Source organism: Mandrillus leucophaeus, unplaced genomic scaffold (assembly GCF_000951045.1).
Source record: "Mandrillus leucophaeus isolate KB7577 unplaced genomic scaffold, Mleu.le_1.0 Scaffold148, whole genome shotgun sequence".
NCBI lineage: Eukaryota > Metazoa > Chordata > Mammalia > Primates > Cercopithecidae > Mandrillus > Mandrillus leucophaeus.
The window spans coordinates 1870358-1884119 of NW_012101454.1; positions in this window are offsets into that span (position 1 = coordinate 1870358).

Here is a 13762-nt window from a genome sequence, read left to right on the forward strand (position 1 = left end):
TTTTTTAACTCTTATTTGTAGCAAACCTGACATGGAAAATATAAAGATGCTAATTCCTTTACATGTTTAATTTATTTAATTCTCACTATAACCCTATCATGAGGAAAATACTATTATTTTTATTTTATAGACGATTAAACTGTAGTATAGACAGGTTATGCAATTGCCTAGGATCTCACAGGTAATTAGAGGTGGAGGCAGGATTCAAACTCAGTCACTTCCATACCAATACCTGTGTGTTTTGCTTTGTTTTTAAACCATTATACTATCCTGTTTCTTATGACAAAATTAATTATGGACATGTTGATTTTGAGGGGCTTATGGGATAGCGGGATGGGGATGTCCAGTAAATCCCTGACACTTAGGAGAGAGTTACAGGAGGATGGGGATATAGAAAGAGAGTGTACTTGGTAACTACAGTGCAAGACCGTATTAAGAAAGTGGTTAAAGTGCCTGAAATATTGGAAGATGGAGGAATTTCACTAGATTCAATTCCAGAAAGTTCCATGGGAGACTCCATTTTTAAAATGGACTTAACCTTGTTCACAAGAACAGGTCAGTAATGATTAAATCTTACAGTCTATTTTTAAGAAACTGTACAATATTTTGGTTGTTGTTTGTTATTCGAATATAAGATAGGTGGACCTAGGTTGCCTGCCTAGAGGTTCTAGGAGCTCACGGTTTCTCTAAAGACCCCTTTTCTGTTTACTAGAAACCCTAGGCACTCTCTTAGGGGCTTCTCAGGCCAAGCTGATTAATCTTTCCTTCTGCTCAAATTTCAGTCTTCTGAAAAGGGAGTTTGAGGAGCAGGGAGTGAGTCACTAGCTCCAAGGTGGCAGCAAGGAGCCCTGGTGTTAATCTGTGTTATCTTAGTTCCCACAGGGTGAGTAATCATGCCTGGCCAAATCTGTGGGGAAAACAGGTGCAAATTTCCAAAGGAAGGCTTTGTGACCATAATAGGAGTTTAGCTGAAATCCAACCTATATTTACTCCTTGCAACAGAATACTTTAAGAACCATGGTTTACAGGAACATACAGGTTCCCTAAAAACTTATCTCTTCCATGATGATGGAAACACAGCAACGTACCCAGCCTGGACCTGGGGACTATCTTAGCTTCTGAGGACTTGCACTGCAGGTCTAAAAGCCAAAGGCTGCCTCCTGACATTCCAGAGAGGAAGTATATGACACAGAGCAACTAAGCCAGGCCCTGCCCACAGGGTTGCACACACAAACATGTTTTCCAAGCCCTTTATACACTCAGCAGGGAACACACCGTTCTCTCTGGGATGTTGCCAGAAACTTATAAGAGAGTCTGGTCAGTGCCAAGAATAGACAAGCAAGGCCTCTCTCCTGACTCGGAAGGGAACACTGTGTGGTGCTGAGTTGTTACCGCCCCTTTGTGCTCCTCTAGCCTGCTAAAGCAAGCCTGAAACTGTTTCCCTGCACTGCTCAATCTCTTGATCAGTTGAAAAATTATTGCTGGAGGTCGCTATACCTCTTTGGGCACCTGTAATCTTGTTGTCCAAACCCAAATGCAAATATTTCCTTCTGCTTGCATTTGTTTTGCATCTCAGAGACTCAGGCCATGGATCTTTTAGGTGGAACCCAAGGAAAATAATCAACAAATTTGTCCATTTACCCAGGAAGAGTCTGAGTTCTTCTGTTCCTTGTTAGCCCTCTGCTTTAGCTTCAGCAAGGATGGCAAAGGCTACTTGAAATTCAGCCAGTGCAGGCAACGTTGAGAAAAAACTTGACTCTTCTCTTTGATGTACAACACGTCTCTCCAACCCCTTCCCCAAAGTTTTCTTAAATCCTAGTGTCTTCAACTTGGCCCAGCTCTATTTACCATGTTTTTTTCCTCTATAATAATACTGGGAAGAATCAACCATCCGTTTTTAAATAAAAGTCTCACTTTTGTCACCCAGGCTGGAGTGCAATGGCATGATCTTGGCTCACTGCAACCTCCATCTACCAGGTCCAAGCAATCCTCCTGCATCAGCTGCCCGAGTAGCTGAGACTACAGGCGCATGCCACCATGCCAGGCTAATTTTTGAATTTTTAATAGAGACACGGTTTCACCATATTGGCCAGGCTGGTCTCGAACTCCTGACCTCAGGTGATCCACCTGGGTTGGCCTCCCTAAATGCTGGGATTACAAGCATGAACCACTGTGCCTGACCAGTTTTTAAATAAAACACTTTAAGTGAGTTATTCACATATCCCTTGTATTTATATAGGGTACAGCTTTTTTGTTTTAAAGCTATTTGAATCATTCTCCAAGTTTCTGAGACTCAAATGCTTTTATGGCTTATGAAATTTCCATTAATCAAGATGCATTCATAAGGTATCAATTCCCTGAAATGTAGGTATTTAGTCCATTCCATCCATCTATCTATCCATCCATCCATCCATCCATCCATCCGTCCATCCATGCATCCAATAATTTTTGTTTGAAGTCCCTAAAATAACTAACCATCCTTTATATGACTGAATTTGAGAACCTGTGGCAATTAACAGATGATAAATGGCACACAGATCCTTATTGTTTATTAAGCAACTGAAAATAGGCTCAGGGGAAAATGATACTTGTGAATGTTAGAGATTTTGCCATGGAGAGATTTCACCAAACGTATGCAACTACAAAATATAGAACGTCAAACCCAGGCACAATAAGCTCATTCTAGTCTTAGGACCTGCCAATTGGTTTCACATGTGTGTGGAACCAACCCAGGGCTGGATTCCAATATGGGGAGAGAAATGAGGTATTTCACTGAATGGTATGACTGAGTTAGACTGAAGGAACTCTTATATGACACTGTACTATGACTTTAATCAGCATTAGTGTTAGGATGACATTTTGCTTAGAGGGATATTGATGGTAAAAAAGAAAAGTGTTTTTACTCCAGTTCACCACTTCCTAAGCATGACCTTGAGCTATTCATTCACTTTATGTAGCCATTTAGTAAATATCTATTGAGCCCTATATAGGCCAAGCACTCTGTGAGGTGATGGAAATTCTCCTGCCCTCAAAAAGTAACAGTAATTATTATTTGCAATCTATCTCCCTGAGGCATAACTATGCCTGTCTTTCAGAGTTGTGTGTAATAGGATATGAAGTGAAATTTTTTTGTTGTCTCATAGTTGTCTACTTGGCTCCAAAGTTAGAGACAAATAGGTGAAAATTAGGGGACAAATAGATGATTGGTAAACACCGATCATTAAGAGGCAAATTCATTCTGCTACTCTGCTTACCACTGTACTCACTAATCTTGAGGGGACTATTGAATTGTAAATATTCAGCCTCAGAAAGGGTTCTGTGTCTTTTCCTTTTACTCTTTCTCAGTGCTCCTTATGCATAAACCAATGGGGTATTCCAAGGAAAATATTTTTAATGATTGGGGGGTGCCTGCAATAAGTTGAGCCTGAAATCTCATTTTTCAGTTGGATACCTACTCATGTCATGGATCTGTACTATTCTTTTTGCTTACTCCAGCAGTAGGAAAAAAATATAGGGACAGAACTCAGGACAGAGAAAATGAGCAATAGGACAATGAGGCACACTCCCATTGTCTGGAAGAAAAGAGATGCATGAGTCTTCCGTAGGTCAAGTAGATAGGACAAAGGTACCAGGCTTGAACTATTGTGATGCAAGTCCATCCTAGACTGTGACTTACTAAGAGAAGAGACCCCCAGCAGCAAAAGCCTGTAAGGTGAGTTATGTAGGAAACTAAGAGAGACTGGAAGAGGTCTACAGGGGCTGATTTCCTATGAAAGGAGGTTGTGCAATGAAGAAACTGCCTGTAACATGGAGGACAGAGGTCACAACAGCAACTGGTAAGCAAAACATTTCTGCTGCCTTTTGAGAATTCTCTCTTCTTCCTCAACATAGAAAAGGGCTCAGAAAATGCAAGAGGGAGGGGAAAGAGTTAAGAGTAGCCTCCTGTCCCTGCCACTGTGTCCTGGGGAGGAGATGGACATTTGAATTGGACAAGAAACTGAAGTGGATGGCACTGGATTGCATATTTTCCAAACTAAAAAGTTCAGAAAATTGGCATTTGCAGGAGAAGCCATGAAGTCTTGGGAATGGGAGATTCGACAGAGCATGTTACAACCACAGTAGGAGAAAAATAAAAGCTTCTCAGGTTTGAACCCTGCTGAGTTCACAGTGTTCAATAAGTTGCTGACAAATGTAAAGTGCTTAGACAAGTAGGTAGTGCTCTACAAATGATAGATATTATTCTGGTCACCTAGAGAGAATAAATGTTCAGAAAATGTCTACATATGTTTTTCTATCAAAGAGCAAATAAGATATTCAATTTGTATTTTTGCTTTAGATAAAGCGTAGTATGCTTATTATGCCTTCAAGTCTTCATTTCCCCCATGAAGGAAAGTTTTTCTATGTTATTTGACTATATGCCTTTTGCTGGGCTGGGCATTTGCCTTCTTTGACCTTTTATGGACAGTTGCACTTTACCCGCCAGGGATTGAGGAGATTACAAAGGTCATCTAACCATCTAATCTCATTTCCAATTTGGTTAAGATAAAATATTATTTTATTACTGGAAAAATACTTTGTTATTAAAATCAAAGTGTCTTGTGCTGGTTTGCAAACAAAGTCATTTCTACACGCTAATAACACAAAGAGGAGACTAGATGTGGCGAAGTAGAAGAAACAGGACACTGGCTTTGGAGCCAGGGGACCCAGAGTGGCTCCCAGTAATGTGATATTTTATGTGTTTTCCAACCCCATGCAGCATCTATTTCCTCACCTGTAAAATAGGGATTTTGACAAGGACCACACTGAGTTATTGTGAAGAGTAAATAGATGATTATAGAAAACATGTCACCCAGTGCTAGACACATAGCTGAAGCTTGTCCTGTTTCCAAGGTTACAGAGTCAGAAGACACCCCTAAGAAGAATAAGGTACTGTTGTGCAGAAGGAAGGCATTGGGAAAGTCAAAAGGACACCAGAAGTGGTGAACTCAACATTCATTTACACATTTGACCAAGGGTGGTGATCATTTATGCAGCAGTATTGAGATGATCCATAGAAAGTCATGATGACACTATTGGAGCAAAATCACAATATTGGTATTTTCATATGTATCTCATGATGTATATAAATATTCATATTAACACCCATTGTTTAAAAACTGTTCAGAATTCAGAAAAGTTTTAAAAATCATTTAAACTAAATATTACATATATTGACTATAACTTAAATTTCAAAATGTAAACATTAACCATCTATTATCATTATAATTTGAATTATCTGGATAAAAAGCAATAAAAAATATATAAAATAAAGTAAACATTTTATAAAATGAAGAAAATGAATCCTGAAAATTGAAAATGAATTAAATTGGATTTACTGGCAAATATGGTAATGTGTATCAATGGTGTTATCTTTGATGATGAGCCTCATTTTGGGGCAAATTCTTCTAGCCATTAGAAACAATGTCCATAATTTACAATAGACAGAAAAATAGTGAAGAGACAAAAAGCAACTAAGTCCAAATGTCTTCCTCTGGAACTTTTATTTACAAATAATTCCATCTCTTTGTGATAGTACAAAGATGATCTTTTAGAAATTTTTATTTGTATTAAATACTACAATATTTTTATTGACAGCTGTAGTTTTTGTTATTAAGGCCCAGAAGTCAGCTTACTGGATGCCTGGTTCTTAGCTTTTGCTGTGAAATAGCCTTCCTTAAAACAAAACAAATCCACCAGACAGGCAAGAGCTTCTACCACTAAACACTGACTGTTTTAGCTATCAATCTGATACCATTGGAGGCAGTCTTATATTGAGAGTAAGACGGACTCCTTTTTCCTTATAACTCTCTTTTAGGGAGGGCCTATTTAATTAAATATTCAGGGAAAACTTTTTCTTTTTTAAATCTTTCAGGAAGTAGAACGAGGGTGAATTTAATCTGGGAAAATTTGGGTTACAGTCCCAGTCGTCTTCGCTTTCTAGCTCAGAGGCCGTGAGAGATCATAAGGCCTCTCTTTTAATGCTGGGTTTAACTCTCTGGTACTTCTCAAAGCAGAAATAATTCATGTCTCAGGTTTAAAAAGTATTAAAATAATGATATCACACTAACAAAATATTGGTGTTTGGATACATAAGAGTATGTAGTATGATCTACTAGAGTTCTAGAATGTTGAAAATTGATGGTGCAATTACTAATTAAAATTATCTTGCTCAGAAGGTTTTACTCCATTAAACTACACTTTTTAGAGTAACTCACTTTGGTTTAAGGCACCTGTTCATAGGATATCCTTAAATATATGAATATTGCCTTAGGAATTACCCTTTTAGTCATTAATAACTGGGCATAAATCACTTATCAGCCAGGCAATCAAGAATAGGACCCAGAACAAGTCTTTTTCTTTCTTTCTTTCTTTCTTATTTCCTTAGGCGGAGCCGTGGAAAGACAACTGTGCACAAGGATGAGGAGAATATTTCTGATTGTGGGACAGGACCCTGGAAGGGAGGTATAGCAGACTGGTCTTGGAAAGCCTGCAGCTGCATCAGGAAGGCAAAGCATGCTGGGAGAAAAATGCTGACTGAAGTCAGGCAGAAACTGGAGGGTGGGTGGATACCTTGTCTCCATAACTGTATCTACATTGGGCACTCTCTTCTTGCAGAGCCTTTGCATAAGTGCATCTGAGAAAACAGACGGCAAAAAAAAAAAATAGCCTATGCTGTGACCAGCTCGAGGATGGGGGAAAATCATGCGTAATATGTGCTAACTATGTGAAGAAAAGCACAAGTTAATATGATCACAAAAATATTGAGAAAAACATAGGGTGAAGGAGGTAAGGTAAGAAGTAATGAAATAGTTAGTGAAGTATGGGCTCCTGTGCAAGGGAATATCCTGAGACAGATTTTTGAAGAGAAGTTGGATGTGGGCTGATGAAGAGGAACTGTCACTCCACATTGAGGGAGTGGTCTTTGCAAAGGTGGTAGCTTAGCTTGGATTCCTAAGAAAAGAGTGTGAGGTTAATCTTACGAGCACAAGCTTTATTGTGGAGTACAAGTCCAGAGAAGCAAGTGTGACAAAAAAGGAAGGACAGGAAACAAAAGGTCATGTTATTGAGCTCTGGTTATAGGAAATTTAAATGGTTGCTCAGTTACACTGAACATCTCCAGAGAGATTCATGAATTCACAGCATCTTAGAAAAATTCTTTGGTGGAAAGAAAGGCGAACAATCTATCTACTGGCTTCTTTTCATCTCCTGCTTCATATGCCTACTTGACCTAACAAAGTGTTAACTTGCAAATCTTCCCTCTAGACAGCTGCTTGGTTAGTAACTAACTCCGACTTAGTTACTGGAGCTGCTGCGGTTTCTGCTGTGTTGAGAGGTATGGAGGCCATGTCAAATCCTGTTTTTTTCTCCCCAGGATTTGCAGGGAAGGCTGCAAAAACCAGGGTGAGAGATGCTGAGTCTTCTGAGTTTCGTGACCATTGGAATGGCATGAGTCAATCAACTATTGCTGAGCTCCTCTGATCAGGACCGTGGGCAAGCAACAGTCTGGGGTTGAGGGCAAATGAAGCCCAGGAGGATCTGAGGAAATGTACAAGATAGGTCTGGAAGAGTGAGGAAAATGGATGGTGAAAAACTTAGCATGTCTAGAGGGATTGAGGCCTCAACAAATGTGTAACTTAGTGTATGTAGTATTGGAGTGACATTCTAGGAATGGCCAAAAGCTAGGATTTCATAGGCTGATTTGGGTGAATTTGAAATGTGTGCCCATTTTGTTGTGCTTATTCTGACTGATCCCATAGTTTTACCTATTCAATGATCATCTCAACTTGCTTCTTAAACAGCTGAGCCCAGAAAGCTAAAACTAGCACTTTTCAGACTTCAATGAAGTTAGAGTTCTGGATATGATTCAGGTTCTACCAAAGAGATGTATTCATGATAACTGAACTTAGAACTGAAGGAAGTGGGAGAGAGAAGCATGAGCTGTGATGGCAGTAGTTGCTGGGTATGTGGCCAGCAGCCACTATGGTACTTCCTATCATGACAGAGTCAACTGCTCTCAGGGGTGCCCAGTTGTGTGGTGTGGCTTTGGACATTTCCCCTGGATGCTCAACCTAGAGACTACTTATCTCTCAAGTGATTTGCAAACCTTTTAATGCTCTGTGAAAAAAAAAAATTAATCCCTTTTGCCTAAACCAGTTAGAGTGGATTCTATTCTGAGGAAATGACCATTAACATAAAATTTTTTAAAGGTTTGCTGGAGAAGTTTGGGTGGGGGGTGGAGAGAGAGAAATATAAAAATAGAGATATAAATAGCAAAATGGAAGGTAGAGATATTAATTCTGGCTCTTAGATGGTGGGCAACTCAGTATCCACAATTATTAAACCTGATTGTTCCTCTCAGCGCACATTCATATAGATACCATGCATGAAGAATATAGAAGAATCCTGAAGGTATCCAATTGAAATGTACTTCCCAGTCATCATTAAACATTTAGAGAACTTCAACAAAACATGCTGCATGTTAAGGACTTTAGCACCTAAAAATGAGGAAAGATGCAGCTTTCGATTTTAGACATCTGTTGTTTTCAAGGGAAAGCCTTCTGTATCCCTGCACACTTTAAGCAGGTAAATGTTAGGTTGCTGCATCAGCTCATGGAGTCTGCATAACTTCTGATGTCCTTCTGGCAAACCTTGATCCCTTATTGCATCATGTGACCGCCTCTCCCCCAGCTCGAGCTCTGCCTAGCAGGTAAGTAAAAGGTCATTTTCAAGAAGCTGCAGTTAGATAAGTAAAGAACAACTTGTACCTAATTTCATATTTTATCTGAAGGTGTGTGGAAGGCAATAGACCCAGAAACGTTAAATAACTGGTTTACATCTAAATGGTTTTTGACTAAAACCTTAAAGCTAGACCTATCAAAGGGCTCAACAGAACAAAAAGTTCTTCCCTTTAAAGAATTCTGTGTCCTTAGAAGGCATTTAGGCATTTATGGTAGAAATGGATTTTCTTTCAATAACTTTAAGAGGAAAAATTACTTAAGACTGGTAACTTAAGACTGAAGCTATGTGAAAGAAGTAAAGGTGACATTTGAAGTAATCAATTATCCAAGAGGCTTTTTAATAAAATTTCACTGATCAGTCTTGATATTTCTCACCAAAAGCAAGGATAGTTATTTGCAGAAGTCTCAACCCAAAGTAAACTTATATTGGCTATGCTGAAATAATTTAAAAGATATGAACTGTTTTCTACCTCCTTACTATTTTAAGTATCATCAGCAGCATTCATATTACCTGGGAAATTGTTAGAAATTCAGTCTCAGGCCCCACCCTAGACTTACTGAATCAGAATCTGCATTTTGACATTGCCAGGTGATTTTTAAGCACATTAGAGTTTCCAATGTCCTGTTCTAGATGCTGTAAAATTATTCATAAGGTCACTTGCTGAAATGATTTCATTCAGCACTTAATATGTTATGGCAAATGTCCATGAAGGATCAGCAAATACTTATTTGTGTCCATATTAGTGATACTACTATATGGGGTTTTAATTTATGTTATATGGATTATTAATTTAGTCAATATTTTTTCTAATAAAGGGCTCTGATTTTTTTTTTCTTTTTGAGATGGAGTCTCGAGGGCTCTGATTTTAAACCATTTTATCCAATAGTTTTTCTTGAGCTTCCCAAGGTGGTGAACAGTCTCTGTTTTCTTCTTATATGTTCTTGTAGTTAATTGTTTTAATCATCTTTTTATTGTTACTTCAGCCTCAATGATGGGGTTACTATTTAAGGATTCTCAAAAAACCTTCTAATATACCCTCAGTGTGGTTCTGGCAGACTCTGTCTACCCAACAGCCATTTCCCCATTCTTCTTTGTTTACAGAGCCACAGTTTAGTTGTGTCGTAATGTTTTTAGTCCTAGTCTAAGAAAATCAAGATGATCTTATGTTCCTTGGCCATATACTCAATTTTTCATTTTTGTTTATAGCTGAGGGTGATCACATGACTGAGATCTGACCAAAATAGGATTAAAATAGAGGCTTATGAGAAAGTCTTTGTTCCCTGATTAAACAGACGGGGGCAAAAACGATAGCTTATTGGCTCGTGTGATCCCTTCTTTCAGCCTACACACAGACAGGATGCTTGGTGTGCTATGACAGTCATCTTGAAACCATGAAATCATAAAAACAGGGACACAAAGTCAACTTACTGAGAATGGTAGAGAGGAAGACTAGGAAGACCCAATTCCTAGTGACAGGATTAAGTCACTGCTCATATCCTGAACTCTGTATCCAGAGTTCAGAGTTCAGGTTTTGTAAAAACAAAGCAAGAAAGAAAAGAAAACAGAAACAACCCTATCTATTTGTTATTATTAATTTACTTTGTTATTTGCTGCTGAAAGCGTTCCTAACTCTTATAAATAAGAAGGACTAAAGAACTTACCCTCATCAGAGATTTTCTCTGTAAGAGAGTATGGTTGTTGAATACGTGACCAGTCTATGTAGTGAGGCAACACAGAGTGGAAGAATATCTGGATTTTGTTATTGGCTCCTGTACTTCGCAGCTGTGTACAAAGCACACCTTGCTTTAGGGAACTTTGACTCTCTGTTTACAAGGTCAATGTCAATTCCTAGTGCCTTTTTTTCCTGGCAAAGGGGAAATGGGCTAAGTTCTAGGAATTTTCCCTTATGTAAGTATATGAGGTTTTCTAAAACTTTCTAGGGAGTCAAATATTTTTCTTGCTATTGGTTGCTTCCTATAAATTACGTTTAATCACAGTATATTCCTAGTAGGAGGATTTTGATTTTTAAAATGGTGATTTTTCTTTCTCTTTTGGGGATGAAAAAGAAAACTGAAAGCTTTAATGATATTTCCTTTCAAAGCAACCGCCTTATTTTTCAAGATAAACAAAATACTACACTAAATTAAGACCAATTTTCTGAAATTAGATTTTAAAAAGGGATTTCAAAAAGCCACATCTAAGTCTTTTGAGGAAAATGGAAACATTATAAGAAAAATAACAAAGTAGCACTTGTAGTATTTTAGGTCTAGTAGACTTTAGGTAAAATTTAATGCACACTTTTCAAACTGGTTGACTTTAATAGTCCACAGATATCCTGGCTGAATCCACCCAAGTTTTTAACCATTTGAATTTGTTACCAATAGTTCATTTTTTCTCATCTTACCTTACACTGTCTCCATGCCCTGATGTGCTTCAGCTCAGAAGCACTGGAACTCTCTTGATACCAAAGTTGTGTTATGGTGTGTGATAAGGTTGATTATGGTGGGTGTTATGGGTTGAATTGCATCCACCCAAAAAGATGTTAAAGTCCTATCCTCCAGGATCTGTGACTGTCCCCTTATTTGGAAATAAGGTCTTTATAGATGATCAAGTTAAGATGAGGTCATTGGGGTGGGCCTTAATCTAATATGACTGGATTCATATAAGATAGACATAGAAACAGAAGGAAGAGAAGGTGATGTGAAGACACAGGGAGAGCACTGTCAACAAGTGAAGTAACTCTTCAGGCTTCTGATGCTAAGAGAGAGAGACCGGAAGACATTCTCCCTCACAGCCCCCAGAAAGAATCAACTTCTCTCATACTTTAATTTTGGACTCCAAACTTTCAGAACAATACAGTTCTGTTGTTTAAGCCACCCAATTGGTACTTTCTTATAGCAGTCCCTGGAAACTAACACAGTGGAGGAGGACCTCCATGATTACATTCTGAGAGAGGAGCTCCTAAGCATTGCAGCATGAAAACCAGTGCTTAAAAGCTTAAGCAGTATTTTTCAAAATATTGACCTTTAAAAAATACATTCAGTGGGAACTGAGATAGGAAACAAATCTGAATGACAGAACACATTTCAAACTTTCAAAATTGTGTCTTCCTCTTACTGTGGGTCCTTACTTCTGAATGAAGTTCATCACACCTGCCTTCATGTTGCAGAATATATTTTTTTTGATGCCTACCTTATCTGACTTCCAGTCATGCCCTGGAATTTGAGTGTCTCTCAAACGTAAAAATAAAAAAGTATATTGTAAAAATGTCTATACTATGCAAAGTAATCTACAGATTCTATGCAATTTCTAACAAGATTCCAAAGACATTTTTCACAGAAATAGAAAAAAATCTAAAATTTATATGAAAACACAAAAGACATCAAATAGCCAAAACAATCTTGAACAAAAAGAACAAAGCTGGAAGCATTACACTATTTGATTTCAAAATGTACTGCAAAGCTATAGCAATCAAAACAACATGGTCCTGGCACAAAAAAAAAAGAAATATGGACCAATGAAATTGAACAGAGAGGCCAGAAATAAATTCGCCCATTTATAGTTTACTGATCTTCAACAAAAGTGCCAAGATCACACAATTGGGAAAGGATAGTCTATTCAAAAAATGGTGCTGGAAAAACTTGATATCCACATGCAGAAGAATGAAATTGGACCGTTATTTCATCCCATATACAAAAATCAACATAAAATGGATTAAAGACTTAAATGTAAGATTGGAAACTGTAAAACTATTAGAAGGAAACCTAGAGACATTGACATTGGTCTTGGCAAAGATTTTTGGGATATGACCTCGAAAGCACAGGCAACAAAAGCAAAAAGAGATAAATGGAATTACATCAAACAAAAAAAAAGCTTCAGAGCAAAAGAAGCAATCAACAGAGTGAAGAGAAAACCTATGCAATGGGAGAAAATATATGTAAATCATACATCAAATAAGGAACTAATATCCAAAATATATAAGAAATGCAAACATCTGAATAGAAAAAAAAAAAAAAGTTAAAAATGGGAAAGGATCTGAACAGATGTTTCTCCAAACAGAACATATGAAAGGCCAACAGGCATATGAAAAGGTGCTCAACATCACTAATCATTGGGGAAGTGCAAATTAAAACCACAATAGATATCTATCACCTCACCTCTCTAAGATAAGCATTTGCAAAGATGTGAAGAAAAGAGAACCCTTGTATGCAGTTGGTGGAAAGGTACATTAGTGTAGCCTTGGGGAAAATAGTATGGAGGTTCCTCAAAAAATTAAAAATAGGACTACCATATGATCCAGCAATCTCACTTCTGAATATGTATCCAAAGGAAATGAAATCAGTGTGGTAAAAAGATACCTGCATTCCTATATTCATTGCAACATTACTTACAATAGCTAAGATAGGGAATCAATTGATGAATGAATAAAGAAAATGTGGTACATATAATATTATGGAATATCATTTTGCCTTAAAAAGGAGGAAATCCTGTCATCTGCAACAAGCTAAGTGAAAAAAACCAGGCACAGAAAGATAAATACTGTACGATCTCACACGTGGAATTTTAAAAAGTTTAACTCTTATAAGCAGAAGGTAGAATGGTGGTTGTCAGGAACTGGGACTGGGGGTGGGAGCGGGGAATGGGGAGTTATGGTCAAAGACTACAAAGTTTCTCTCTTTCTTTTATTATTTTTTTTTTTTTGTTGAGACGGAGTCTGGCTCTGTCCCCCAGGCTGGCGTGCAGTGGCCGGATCTCAGCTCATTGCAAGCTCCGCCTCCCGGGTTCACGCCATTCTCCTGCCTCAGCCTCCTGAGTAGCTGGGACTACAGGCGCCCGCCACCTCGCCCGGCTAATTTGTCGTATTTTTAGTAGAGACAGGGTTTCACCGTGGTCTCGATCTCCTGACCTTGTGATCCGCCCTCCTTGGCCTCCCAAAGTGCTGGGATTGCAGGCGTGAGCCACCGTGCCTGGCCGACTACAAAGT